A 14,534-nucleotide genomic window follows, 5' to 3' on the forward strand; every position below is an offset into this window, starting at 1 on the left:
GGAAAGACGGAGTCAATACAGCTTGGCTTCAGGTGCGCCGCAGGAGTTGCCGGTGTTGACTACAACGTCAAACCGCCTTAGGGATTCCGGCTCCGGATTTTCTGTCGGGGTTTACACCCCTAGCCTTTCCCCTAAAGAGGTATGCCGCAAGGCAGCGGAGGTTTTTTGGAGTCAGAGTTTTCCTTCTCTGATGTACCCTGACTGGAAGATCGAACCAGCGACACTTAGCTCGCAGGCCGACGCTCAATCCACTGAGCCAAACCAGCCAGGGCTTATGTAATTCATAATATAATCCTATGACATAAGTATTAATTCTATTTCTAAGTAAGGAGGCTGAGTGTATACAGCTTAAATACCATCTACCTAAATCAAAAAGCTAGTTGGTTGGAACTCAGACACCTGGCTCTTTGTGTATTCTGTCTCCATATATCTGATTGAGGGTTTTTAATTCACTTAAGACCTGGAAATATGGAGAATAGCACCTGCCATAATTACTGCTCTCTATATATTTAACCCATCTCCAAAATAGGTCTTCTTCATAGCACAGTCCCCAGCCTAAGTGGAACAACAAGCAATGGATTACAGTTAAAGCTTACAGAATAGCACATAGCCCACAGTCTCTTACTTCTGCAGCAGCAATGAGCAACATTGACTATCGCATATGGTGTTATATAAGCGAAGCTTTACCCACAAACAAAAGAAAGAGAACCAGAGTTCTATAGGTATAACAATAGCATATAAAAATTCTATACATTTAATTCTGAGCTTCTAAAAGATGTTAATAAGGGAAATCCACTTATGCCTATTGGCATTCCTAAATGCCACACACGTCATCAGCACAACATAATCATTTGGAAAAGTGATTTTCAACCTTTCTCATCTCATGGCACACATAAACTAATGACTAAAATTCTGACGCACACCAAAAATAATTTTTTTCTGATATGACAAAAAAATAGGTATAATTTAGACTCATTCACACCAGATAGCTATTGCTGTGTTGGCTGTTGTAATTTATTTATTTGACAATCTTAGGAATAAGAGGTGAATGCTTCATGTTTTAAAAATTCTTGTGGCACACCTGTGTGTCTCTTGCAGTGCACCAGTTGAAAATCGCTGCTTTGGAAGTCTCCCAATGTTTTCTAAAGCCACATAATGTTCTGGATAGGGAAGAGTAAGGAAAACATATATTTTTAATTCTGTCAGTTTTAAAAATATCTAATGCAGAAACTAGTAAACAGTCTATAATTGGGTAATTATTTCTGGGGAACTAATTAGGTTAATCAGATACTTCTTTATGGAAAAACTTGGCTGGTGCTGCTAAATGGAAGAGAATCAAGGACCTTAAAAATACCAGAGATTAGAGAAGAAAAATATTAAATTTTTACACTTCAGAAATTGCAAACTCAGTGTCCATGGGAAATGATATCTGGAATGCAAAAATAACTTCCTATACTATAATCGACCACAGTGGTTCGCATCCATCATGTCAATGAACATAGCTACCAATGTAGAAGGGCATGAAAAAGCAATATTTTTAATTCTTTTGCAACCCACTCAAAAAATGTGGAACTGAGAGACCTGAGTAAAACATCTAGATTTTTATAAGTATAAAATAATGTTGGCTATACTTTTAAGAGGTTTTCTACAAAAATAGTCTGGTTATAGCAGAAACATAATTTAATATTACTCAGAATTGCATAGTCCCAACAAAACAAGCATATATCCTTTCAACCCTTACCCATAAGTAATTTTAAATAATTTTAATTATAGCAGTAATATAATATTAGTAATATAATAGTCATAACATTATGATTTGTTTTGGTGTTAGATTGTTGAAGAGTAACTGTGATGGACTGAATTTTTGTTTCCTCCCCAAATTTATATATTGAAGCCCTAAACCTCAATTTGGTGATATTTGAAGGTGGATCATTTGGGAGATAATTAGGTTTAGACGAGGTTATGAGAGGGGTCTCCCATGATGGGAATAGTGTATTTATTTATTTATTTACTTATTTAATCCTCACTTGAAGACATTTTTTTTTTCATTGCTTTTAGAGAGAAAGGAAGGGAGAGAGAGAGGGAGAAACATCAATGTGAGAGAAAATATCGATCAGTTGCATCTTAAATGTGCCCTGACTGGGGATCAAACGTGTAGCCTAGGTATGTGTCTTGATGGGGAATCAAACCTGCAGCCTTTTGGTGTATGTGACAATGCTCCAACCAACTGAGCCACACTGGTCAGGGCTCAATCTACATATTATTTAATCTTTCTATATCTTGTGAAAATTTAAACACATTCTCTTGAAAACCATTTTTTTTTTTTTTTTTTTTTTGCTTCTATGTCACTGAATCAATGTCAAGTTTCCTACCAGTTCTGTTCACTATCTCCTATTTCCTAAATTGGGCAGTTTCTGTTATCATTTATCTTTTCTTGCTTTTAGCAGTCCTATTCTGAAGTGACCACTGCAACAGACTCAGTCAATCCGCATCTCAAGGAGACTGCTCTGGTGACGTCTTGTCTTTCCTGACTTTGTTAAGGCTGAGGTTTACATAAGCTGCCTGCCACATAGCTGTCCCTTGTTCTGGTTCTTCTGCCTCCATCCTTGAGAATTTGGTGAGGTTTTCCAGGGAGTCTCATGCACTTAACTTCTCTCAGAGGCCTTCCCATTTGTGCTTGGGTGCTTTCCTCAGCTTGGTCCTCCCTGCACTGTATATAGCAGGTATACTTCACAGTTTGCTTGTTTTTAATTTTTCATTGCTCATTTTATTTCAACAGTAAACTGTCCCCAGAGAAGAAATTGCTGACATCACAGGTACTTTGGAAACACCCTTCTATTCTCTGAGAACTGCATCAGTGCTTACAAGTAGCCTACTTTTTTAAGTTGGCAATCACTATAAAAACACTAATTAATAAAACTTTTAATAGTTTTTAAAAAAAACTAGAAATGATGCCTATAAATGGCTTAAACTTGATGGAGGGGAGGTGAAGCAGTCCCAGTGGTCATGATGCTTACCAGTAAAGCCCCTTGGGGAAGGGGCAAGGGGCAGTGTCCAGAAAGGCTATGGGAGACAGGGCAGCAAAGGAGGACACTCCAGAACCTGCTGTCACTGCCCTGATCCTGGCTGCTCATGCTGGCCACCTGGGTGTGTGGAAGCCCGATGTTGGTGCCGCCCCCCGCTGGGGACCATGCAGAGGCAGAAGGCTGAAATACATGGTGCCTCCTGTCCTAGAGCTGGGTCTGCGGAAATCAAAGTGCGCCTCTGAGCGCGAGTCTCATAAAAGGTAGCACAACCCAGAGATGGTAAAATTCATTCCTAAACATGAGTTTCCACCAGCGCCCCCCTCCTCAAAGGAACTTCATCCTCCCCTGGGAACTTCATCTCCTCGCCTGGAAACTTCATCCTCTCTTCTCCTGTTCAAGCTCCCCTCGGTACTGAGAGAAACTTAGAAACCGCCCTCTTTCCTCCTATCTTGAAGTGGGAATTAACTGTATTTTATCTATCACTACCCTCCCTCCCTACACACCACTGAACACCGACAGGAAAATCATTGCTGTCACAGCCCCAATGCCCCACTTCGCTGGCCCGAGGGCCTGGGTCTAGTCCGAACGCTACTGAGAGGATGGCTGGCTGGGCTCGCGGGGCACCACCGCATCCTGGTCATCAGGGGTCTCCTGGTCCATATAAGATGGGATGGCCAGTGAGAAGGGTGCTGGTGGTGGAGGCAGAAAGTGGATCGCAGAGAGGAAGCCTGGTGGGAGGAACTGGGGCTGTGGTGACACTGGTGGTGGTGGCGGCAGTGGCAGCGGCAGCAGCGGTGGTGTCGGAGGATAGCTTGGCTGGAAGTCTTCCCCTACCTCCAATACCTAGCCTCTCCCATGGTAGTGGCTGTAGGATATATGCCGAAAGCCCTGCTGCAGGGGGATCCCCTAGCCTGGGGATACATCTCAATAGCCCAGTGGGACTGGGCGATAGGGGTGCATGCTGGAGCAGCTGGGATACAGCTTGGATGGATCTCTCTCCAGATACTCAGGCTGCACCACAGATTTTGAGCTGATGCTCAGAGAGAGCCCCAAGGTGTACCCTCGCTTTCTTTGAATTATTTTTTCTTCTTGCTGTTCCAATTGAATGCTTCTTCCTTCCTTATGTTCCAAATCATTGATTTGGATCTCAGCTTCATCCCCTCCACTGTTGGTTTCCTGTAGATTTTTCTTTATTTCACTTAGTGTAACCCTCATTTATGCCTGGGTCTTTTTTATGTTGTTCCTGTCTGTACTCAGTGAGTTCTTTGAGCATCCTGATCACCAGTGTTTTGAACTTGGCATCTGATAGATTGGTTATCTCCGTTCCATTCAGTTCTTTTTCCTAGGGTCCTACTTCACAGTTTTTGAAGCCTACCTGGAAATCTTTCCTATCTTTTAGGGTGGATACAGATTGTGTGTGTAGATGCATGTGTGTATTCAGTGAGAATCTATGAGGGTGAGAGCAAAATATATAGACTCCAATAGCCATCCTGAAATTTCACCTATTTTCTCACCTCCATAGTTTAGGCATTTATTTTCACCTGACACTTGTATTAATCTCATAGCTTCTACAGCAGTGTTTCTCAAATGACCTGCATCATAATCCCCCAGTGTGGTATTTTTTAACATACTATTTCTTGCATTTTAAATGCATATCTACTGAAATAAAATCTCAGTGAGTAGAGTGATGGTGTGAAGCAATCCCAGTATAGTATACAGGGGTGGACAAAGGTAGGTTTATCAAAAATAATACAATAATTAATAAATAATATACGAATAAACTCTGTGTTTCACATACTCACAACTGCAAACCTACTTTTGCCCACCACTGTATAACAAGCTTGCCCAGGAGATCAGAGAACCACAGCACCGGAGGAGAGAGGAGAGCACTCAAGGTCTGTATATGTCCTAATGTTCAGAAAGTGCTGGTACAAGGTCAACTAGTTCTTCCTAAAATATGGTCGTATCTCATGTCATTCCTTTAATACAACAACAACAAAAAATGATTGCTGCTAGCAGAAAAATAAAACCTTATCATTCTGTTATCCAAATATTCCACAGTCTGACTCTAATGTACCTTTCCAACCTTATCATCAGGTGACATGAATCTTATGTTCTCATTTTATCTGAAATTTAGAGGATATAGTTAACATTCACATAAAAACTATGATGGATGTTATTCATATAATAGCTTCTAGTTTTGCTAAACACCAGGAAACTTCTTTAGATTCAAGAACTCACAAAAAGCAATGAGTATGTAACTATAAGCAAAATGCAAGTCTTCTGATAACATGCTTTCTCTGTAACCAAAGTCTGTATATCTTTCCACCAGTGAATGAACCTGCTTAAGTTGAGATTCACATAAGGAACTGAAGCAATCCTTATAGGTTTTTACTCTGTAAATTGCATGAAGTCTGGAAAAAGAATGTCCTCTGGAGATAAATAGTCTGGATGGATTCAAATCCCAGCTTCTTCACTGACCTTAGACAAGTTATTTAATCTCTTTTCCTCAGTTTCTTCATTTGTAATGTAGGCATAATAAGAATACTTATCTCACTGAGTTGTTATTAATAGCTTAATAAAGATAAAGCACATAGGAGAGTGCCTGGTACACATAGTATATGTGATATAGTCACACATATACACAAATACACACATATGCATATGTAAAATAGAAAAAAATACTAAATCTAATTTATATTTAAGATGCTTAAAATAGTTAGGGTACATTCAAGTGTAACTCAAAACCTGTGACTCAAAAAATGTTTGGTTTTTGGTTATACAGAGAGATTTGGGTGTCACCAATGTATAAATGGGACTGAAATAATAGATTTGTATAAATTCACCCTGAAAGGAGATATGAAAAGAGATTATGAGAAACTTTGGGACAAAAGCTAAAAATAGAATATCTAGATAGACCCAGAGTTAAGTGGCTATCTTGTTGAATAGACTTGGATTTAATTAATTATGACTAAGTATTATTTCTAGGTATAAAAGAATAATCTATAAGCACAAAAACTCTTTATCTTCTTAGAGAAAATATCATTGTTTGGCATCCAGAAGTAGTGATATGTGGAGCCATTAAAATTATTTACATTCTCACTCGTAGCTGTTCTTCAAATTGTTTCCTAATATATCCATTACATTTGAACAAATTTGTGTTTTTCAAGGCAAGCATTAAAACAGAACTGACTACACTTTATGAAGAGTACGAATGCACTAACAGGAGAGGTGGTGTGTCTGTATGACTCCAGGAAGGAGTTAAGTGTCTATAACCTGCAGGTACATAGGGGACACATTGGCCCTGGACTCACCAGGTTAGGAGGCCCAAACAGCGGGAGGGGCTATGTCTGCTGCACAAAGGTGCTAGCAATACAAAGACTGCTCCTCAGAACCAAGGGGGAGATATGGACAATGGATGACCCATAACACCAGATTCATATGCTACTCAAGGGGGTTGTTCTCTTGATTCACTCTTCCTCTGGAGGAAGTATGAAAAGGAAGCCTGCAGGAACCTCTCTCATGGGCACTCCTGTGTCAAATGCGCAGCTGGGGTTTGAGGTCAGGCTTGGTACAGGCACTATGTGTCTGCATTTCCACCAGCTGGAAGCTCTGCTCCCATACCATCCCACCTCCAGGAATTGGGTGTGTTTTCTAACGGATTCTTTTACCAACATTTGGGAGATGAAGAATACGATGCATTTAAAGGGCCCAGGAAAGGCAGGGAAACGTTTGACAAGTGTTAATTTAAGAGAAAGTATTTCCAACTCATAAAATCACCTCTGTAAAAATATCACTTGATGTTCAGTGACAACTTACAGGAAAAAACAGGCATTAGAGACACACAAGGAAGTTGTCCAGATTTTTCTCAGATAAATATATTAAAGGGCAGGAAAAATCTGGTTTGATACCCCATGTAAACTTTCTGATTGTACTGTGAAGCCACTTGACAAGCATTTGAATTTGCAAAACAAAATTTGGCCAAGGAAAATTCCTACAGCATTTCAATTAAATTTTAAACTGTGACCACAAAAATAATGTAATGTTACATTGGTATCTTTAATAATTAAAAGATAAAACTAAGACATTCTCATTTAATATTCCAATGCAAATGGTTAGATACTCAAATTCCCACTTCAATATGTGTTTATCAAAATTTTGAATATTGCACTGAACCATATTATAAAATTATTGAGTCTGATGGGCCCCAGTTTCTTAAAAATATTCTAATATGTGTAATATCTTTATAGTTCAATTTTCTTTTTTTAAAATGACATTTTCAATATGTTCTTTTTATTTATTTAATTATTTTTTTAGAGAGAGGGGAAGGGAGGAAGAAAGTGGGAGAGAAACATCAATGTGTGGTTGCCACTCAAATGCCACCAACTGGGGACCCAGCCCACACCCCTGGCATATATCCTGACTGGGAATCAAACCAGTGGCCCTTTGGTTTGCAGGCTGGTGCTTAGGCCACAGAGCCACACCAGCCAGGTCTATAGTTCAGTTTTCTATGTGTATTTCTTGTTTAATACTGTGATAATAGGTATTTTTTCATATTCTTTGTGATTGTTTCAATATAATGTTTTGCCCTAACCTCAAGCTGTCAGGACTTACTGAGATTATTTATGGACAGCCCTCAGAGCTGTCCAGAAATCTCACTACCATTATCTTAGTCCAGTCACTCTTCTACCCACAGATCATTATTTCACAGCTCTTCAAGCTTTCAACAGTTTTTTTATCCTCAGTTTATTATTTCATTGAAAAAATAACAAAATAGAAAATAATTTCTTTTGCTTTCTCCATCATATTTATCAGACCCTATATATATGTACCTAATCTCCTCCCTTTTCACCTACTCAAGGATATTTCCCTTGTTATTACCTTGCTCCTGCATCAGTAATTTTCCCTTCTCTGGATTGTTCACATCAACATAAAATTCCACTGTAATATATCCCATTTAGGTCTAAACTATCACATATCTGTCTCATTTCTCTCACTTCTTTAGAAAAAAACTCCTCAAAAGTGTTGTCCAAACTCATGATCTTCTCTTCCTGCCTTCCTACTTGTTCTTGAGTCCATCCCAACCATGCTTTTGTATTCAGCATTCCATTGAAACAGCTCTTACTTAGCTCACCCAAGATCTTTAAAATGCTAAATCTACAAGTCAGTTCCCAGCTGCCATTCAAATAATCATCAGCATTTAGCAATTAATCACTCCTTCCTTTTGTACACTGTTTTCATTGAACTTTGAAGACTTCCCTCACTCTAGGTCATCTTCCTACCTCACCAACTGCTCCTTATCAATATCCTTTCCTGTATCACTTCCCTAACCCCAACCCCAACATCTTGGACTGGCTCCTCTTATTTATCTACAGCAGTGATTTTTAACCAGTGTACTGTGGTGCACTGGTGTGCCATAAGAATTTTTAAAACATGCATTACCTGACTATTTAGTCAGGGGCCCTGACCTCTGCAAGATCCATCTGGTGTGAATGCTCTGTCTTGAACCATAAATATATAGGTCATATAATAGAGTTGTATCTTATTGGTCATGTTGCATAATAAAGTTGTAACTGATTGGTTAATTTTGGTAACAAAAAAATCCTTATATATAAGTATAGGCACCCAATATTTTAAGAAGTCACTTGGAGCAAAAAAGATAGGTAATTACTACATAGTTTCTATGAATCATTTAAAAATTATACCTATTTTTGTCAGAGGAGCAAAAACTTAATACATTTTTGGTGTGCTGCAGAATTTTAGTAATTAGTTTATGTGCGCCTTGAGATAAAAAGGTTGAAAATTGCTGATCTATAGTAACTCCTTAACTTTAAAATCATCATTACCCAAATTATATTTGTAAGCCAGATCTGAAATCCAGACTCAAATAACCAATTGCCTACTTAGCCTTTCCACTGATACATCTGAATGCATATACAAATTTAACATGGAAATCCTGATCTCCTCTTTCCCATCTCAGTAAATAGCAACACTATTTGTGCAGTTTCTCAGACCAGGATTCGTATAGTTATCTTTGCCCTCTTTTTTTGCAACAGACATCAATCAATTCATCAAGAAATCTTGGCAACTCTGAACAAAATACATCTAGATCGTATCTGTCTTACCCCTAACATAGCTATCACCCTGGTCTAAGTCATCATTATCTCCCACCTGGAATAATGTACTTGTCTTTTGGATAAATGCTATTAGTGCTTTGCCCAGATACCCTTTATTGGGCAAGTGCACTCACCATCCAGATGTTGTATTGATTTCTAAACAACTTATAGCTTCAAACCCAGAGAATTGTTTCAGAAGACCCAAAGGGGCCTTCTCCAGAGATACCTATGATGGTATAACCCCCACCCCTGCCCCTGAAAGTGATGAATAGCCAATGATCTACTAAAATGTGTATACAAAAGCCAACCTTTATCTCAAGGTGGGACAGTTCTGCAGTACTACTATTCATACTCCAGAGCTCTCTCTCTGATCTGAATTAGGCTAAGGCTAGTCTTAGATGAAACTATATTTTTGCTTTGCTTCATTGCTTATCCTGTGCCCCTCACTTCTTAGTAGGTTTTTTCTGAGAGCACACCCTTAACAAATCACTAGCACAATAACTCATATCTCAGACTTTGCTTCTATGAAACTTAATGTAAGATACCTTTTAACAGGTCTTCTTTGCATTTTCACTGTTATTTTCTATTCTCAACACAGAGTACAACGTGGTTCCAATAAATCTTACAGGCAGATTGCATCCCACCTCTGGACAATAGCTTTGAAAGGTGTTCCATCTCGTTCATAGTAAAAGCAAATCCCCTACAGTGATCTATTCAGTCTTATATGAACTTTCTGACTAACCTCTTATAACTTTTCTTTTATCTCTCTGCTCTAGCCTCACCTGTATTCTCAGGATTTTTAAAATATCCCAAACATAAATACAAATACTTATGGAGAGGGTGATGCAATTGAGAGATCAGTATGGAGACATAAATAGTTGTATAGATATCTATATCTACATTTATAGTTCTATCTGTATATATATATATATATATATCTGTATCTATCTATCCAGTCTCTTACTTATTTTTTAGAATTTAAGTTCTATGAGGGCAAAAACTCACTGTCCCCACTGGTATATTCCTAGTACCTAGAAGAGTTTTTGGCACATAGTGGAAACTGAAATATGTTGAATCAAAGAATTATCTAGTTTATCCCTTCAATACTCCCCTAATCCTGTCTTCCTTAACAATGTCCAAATGAGAATTGGAATTTTATTTAGGGCAAAGAGAAGTGCTAAGAATTATATGTCAAAAACCATCCTCCTCAATAAGATAAGGGCTATGCTTTTTGCTATTTTGAGCTAAAAATGCCCTTTAATATCTCAAAGGTCCTAGACTGAAAGAAGCAACAGTTTAAGAAAGAGAAAAATAACTTGGAACTTTTTTTTTTTTTTTTTAGCTAAAGTGGCTTTTGATTATAATTTCACCTCCATTAGCTTCAGAAAATTAGATGCCCAAGCTAATAAAGAATGAAGCACGACCTAAATTATAGTACATATTCAACATTTGACTCAAATAGTAAATTGCATCTGCCAGATACCCTGGAGTCTGCTACAAAAACTTGATGACTCATTACCCCAAATTCAGCTATCTTTGAAAAATAAATTCCAAACTTAAGCCTGAGATCAGGGATACAAGTCATAGATGCCAAAACAATACCCTAAGTATCCAAAAGAAAAGGTTTTACTTCTTTTCTGTAATACTCTTATTTTTCAAAATAGGCACTAAAACTTACATCAAATTTTTATTATGCAAATATTTTGTTCTGAGTACTTATTACTCTTTCTACCAAATCCCTGGTTAGTTTTTTTGTTTGTTTATTTTAGAAATAGATGATAAATAAAATGGAATTAAATTAACAATATCTTCAAGGCAGTCTTAATCTATCAGTGAGGACCTTATATGTCTATCTGACACAAAACAGCAGACTTGCATTTCTTCTTAGGAGTCAAACTGGGCTTGCCCACAGGCAATTTTGTAAAGTATGTCACTAAAATAAAATATTTAAATACCACTCATTAATATTCAATTCAGTTAAATATTTATTGTACACTCACTCTGTGCTAGGTGGTAGGTAGTGCTTGGGATTCAAAATGAAGGATCTGTTAAAGAACAAATGTTTATCCAACAACAGTGCACTAGGGTTCCCCTTTCTCCACATCCTCACCAGCACTTGTTATTTGTTGATTTATTAATAATGGCCATTATGACAGCATATATGGAACTGAAGAATGTTATGCTAAGTGTAATAAACCAACTGGTGAAAGATAAATATCATATGATCTCACTTATAAGAGGAATCTAATGAACAAAATAAACTAATGAGCACAATAGAGCCAGAGACATGGAAGCATGCACCAGACTGACAGCAGCCAGAGGGGAGGGGGAAAGGGGTTAATGGTGGAAAGAAGGAGAAGGAATTAGTCAAAGAACATGTATGCATGACCCATGGACATGGACTACACAACGGTGTGGGGATTGACTGTGGGAGTGGGTTTTGGAATGGACAGAGGCAGACATAGGGGGAAAAATTAGGACAAAAGTAATAGAATAACAATAATAAATAAATAAATAAAATATTCTGTTGAATACACTACATACCCATACATGCCATATCTGAAAGTATTCCTTGAAGGCAAGTGGGCATGTATAACAACAGACATATATACACACATTCTTATTGAACACACTTTCAGTTAAAGCTAAGAAATATACCTTTCCAGTTCTATATGATACCTCAAGGTTTTAACATTTTTTCATTTTAATTAATTTACAAGCTATATAAAAATATTATCCACAAAAAAATTGCTTATTGGATATAGGCATTGTTCTAGGCACTGATGATATAATGATCAGAAAATAGACACTTTTCAGTAAATAAAGGATATGTTAACCCTTCAATCACATACATATGATTAAGACTTCTAAGCATAGTAAAAGAAATATGTAGGCTTCTGTGATAGCAGTCTAGGTTCAGGGAAGGCTTTGAGAGTAAAGGGAATTTTCTAAGAAGAGAAGGATTTACTGAGTAAAGAGAAAAGAGAGATGAGAACAAGTGTTCCTGGAAGAGAGGACAGTATGAACAAAGGACCAGAGGCACAGAGTGGGAAGTCAATATAGATTGAGCTCAGAGAGTAAGGCAGAGAATGAGTCAAGCAAACAAGCCAGACAGGAGGCTGCAGACAGGAGTCTGCAGAAAGGGACTGATTCTGATTACACAGGACCTGGAAGACTACTCTGAGGAGATGTTAACAGTCTTAAGAACAAAGGGGAACCATTAACAGGTTTAAAACAAGGGTGTGTGGTGAATGAAAAGGTTATATTTGTATTTTGAAAAGATGGTCCTGAATTCAAAGCAGAAAACAGATCAGATGGAGGGCAAGAGCAGAATGCCAGGAAATGGATGGAGGCAGCTATTAACTGTGGTTCAGGAAAGAGACGATGTCAATTTAGGTAGGCTGGCACTAGTAAAGGTGAAGAGAGGATGGATTCAACAAATAACTGGAAGGTAAAACTGAAAAGTGATAAGAATGATTATAGCAATTAAAGGAGGGGGGATGAAACTAAACAATTGGATAAATGTTGGTATTCACAGTCATAAGGTCCATAGAAGAAAAAGCTGGCATGGTGAATAGGTAGAGAAGCACCATAATTTCAATTTTGAATATTTTGGCTATAAAGAAGGATGCAAATGGGAGGTATTGAGAAAACAGTAAGATATACAGGTCTAAATCACAAAGGGCAAATATGGGCTGAGTATATAAATTAGAGAGCCTTTGATAAGTGATCATTGAAATCAGAGGCATAGAAAGTATAAAGTAAGAAAAGAAACAAGATGACCTAGAATGCAGCTTGGGATGAAATCTAAGGAATAGTATTGTCTAAAAGAAATAGGCGCATATTATTATAACTACAATGTGGATGCAACATATTTTTAAGGATTATAGAAAGAAATGAATTCAGAAATGGCACAATGTCATTTAACCAGAGAGGAGCAGAGAGTCAGCAAAGTTTGGGTCCTCTTTCATGGGTCCATAGCTGGAACACATTTCCCATACATGGACATATGAATGTAAAACAAGGGGAAGGAATATACAAGGTCTGTCCAGAAAGAGTCAAGCCATTGTTAATACAAGGAGAATGGTTTGCGGGACTTCAGTGTAACCTGGCAGCCAAGGAGAGGGGACTGGAATGCACATGTACTAGTCAATGGCGGCAGTAGACACTGTTGCGTGAGCATGCTTACTGTGTAGCTGTTGCCTTCAAAATGACAGAGCGAGTAGAGTAACAAATCTGCATTAGATTTTGCATTAAGTTTGAACATTTCTTTGCAGAAACTATGTATTCAGATGATTCGGAAAGCTTTCCAGGATGATGCAATGAGTGCAGCACAAATAGAAGTGTGGCACAAATGCTTCAAAGATGGCTGAGAATTTGTTGAAAGTGATCCACATTCTGAAAGGCCTACAACAGAACGCCTGAGAATGTTGAATGTGTATGGGATACAATCAACAAAGATCAGCAACTGACAGTGCGAGAACTAGAAGCTGATCTGGGGGTTCCAAAAATTACTGTGTCTGAGATTTTGATGCAAGATTTCGCATGAAATGCATATATCGTGTCAAAATTCATTCCGTGGCTTCTGCTACCAAAGCAGGAAGAACATTATGCAGCAGATGGAAGAACTGTGGAGATCCTAAGGTGCCTACTTTGAAGGGGACTGAAGTGTCATTGTCCTAAGTACAATGTTTCTCATACATTGTATCTTCTTCAATAAATATCTCTATTTTTCATAGTATATGGCTGGATACTTTCTGGACAGACTTCGTATACTATTTCTGAGCCTGCTCATAGAAAAGCCCTCCAATTTTCTCATGCACCCAGTGATGGGAGAGAAGTTTGAAGTCTGAGAAGAGAAAGAAGCCATATACTCATAGGAAGTAATGCAGGTGCCTGAATGACCAGGTAGAAGACAGTCCACCAACCAGAACCATCAACTGGCTTTGTCTGGATTAGAGATAAACTTGAAGTGTTTAGCTGCTGGTGTTTGGGGATTTACCCTTGCAGTAGTTAGTATGATTACTGTAACTGATACCCAGAGGCTGACCACTTTGGAAGCTACTCAGATGGGCAGCATTTGTCTACAGCCACTTTTCACCCCTTGTTGACTCACTGGCGAACCATGTTTCGGTGATACAGACAGAATGTTCAAAGTCAAAAGGCAGTTATTTTCCTACTAAGTATTTCTTTAAATCTGAATGGGTCAGAATATTTTAAAATCTTCCTTTATCTGGGCAAAAGTAAATTATAGTTAAACTACACTCTTAACAGAAAAAGAAAACAAAATTCCATTTTATTCCTCCCGCTGAGAGTTAATTAAAAAGCAAATGCTAATTCTATCATCAATATTGTGTTACAAAGATTTAAAAGTAATTAAGCAAAAGGTAGT

At 38.0% G+C, this 14,534-nt stretch overlaps 1 long non-coding RNA gene across 1 annotated transcript in view; it reads right to left on the reverse strand.

Annotated features, from left to right (window-relative positions):
• Positions 1–1,017: 1,017 nt before the first annotated feature.
• The window catches only part of LOC150008392 (uncharacterized), a 326,304-nt gene continuing 312,787 nt past the window's right edge, over positions 1,018–14,534 (reverse strand). The window contains exon 6 of the long non-coding RNA XR_016511114.1: positions 1,018–1,160. This is a non-coding gene — a long non-coding RNA (uncharacterized LOC150008392). The remainder of the gene's footprint in view (positions 1,161–14,534) is intronic.

The sequence above is a fragment of the Furipterus horrens genome, unplaced genomic scaffold, assembly GCF_987537825.1.
Source record: "Furipterus horrens unplaced genomic scaffold, mFurHor1.1.pri manual_scaffold_5, whole genome shotgun sequence".
In the NCBI taxonomy this organism is placed as follows: Eukaryota; Metazoa; Chordata; class Mammalia; order Chiroptera; family Furipteridae; genus Furipterus; species Furipterus horrens.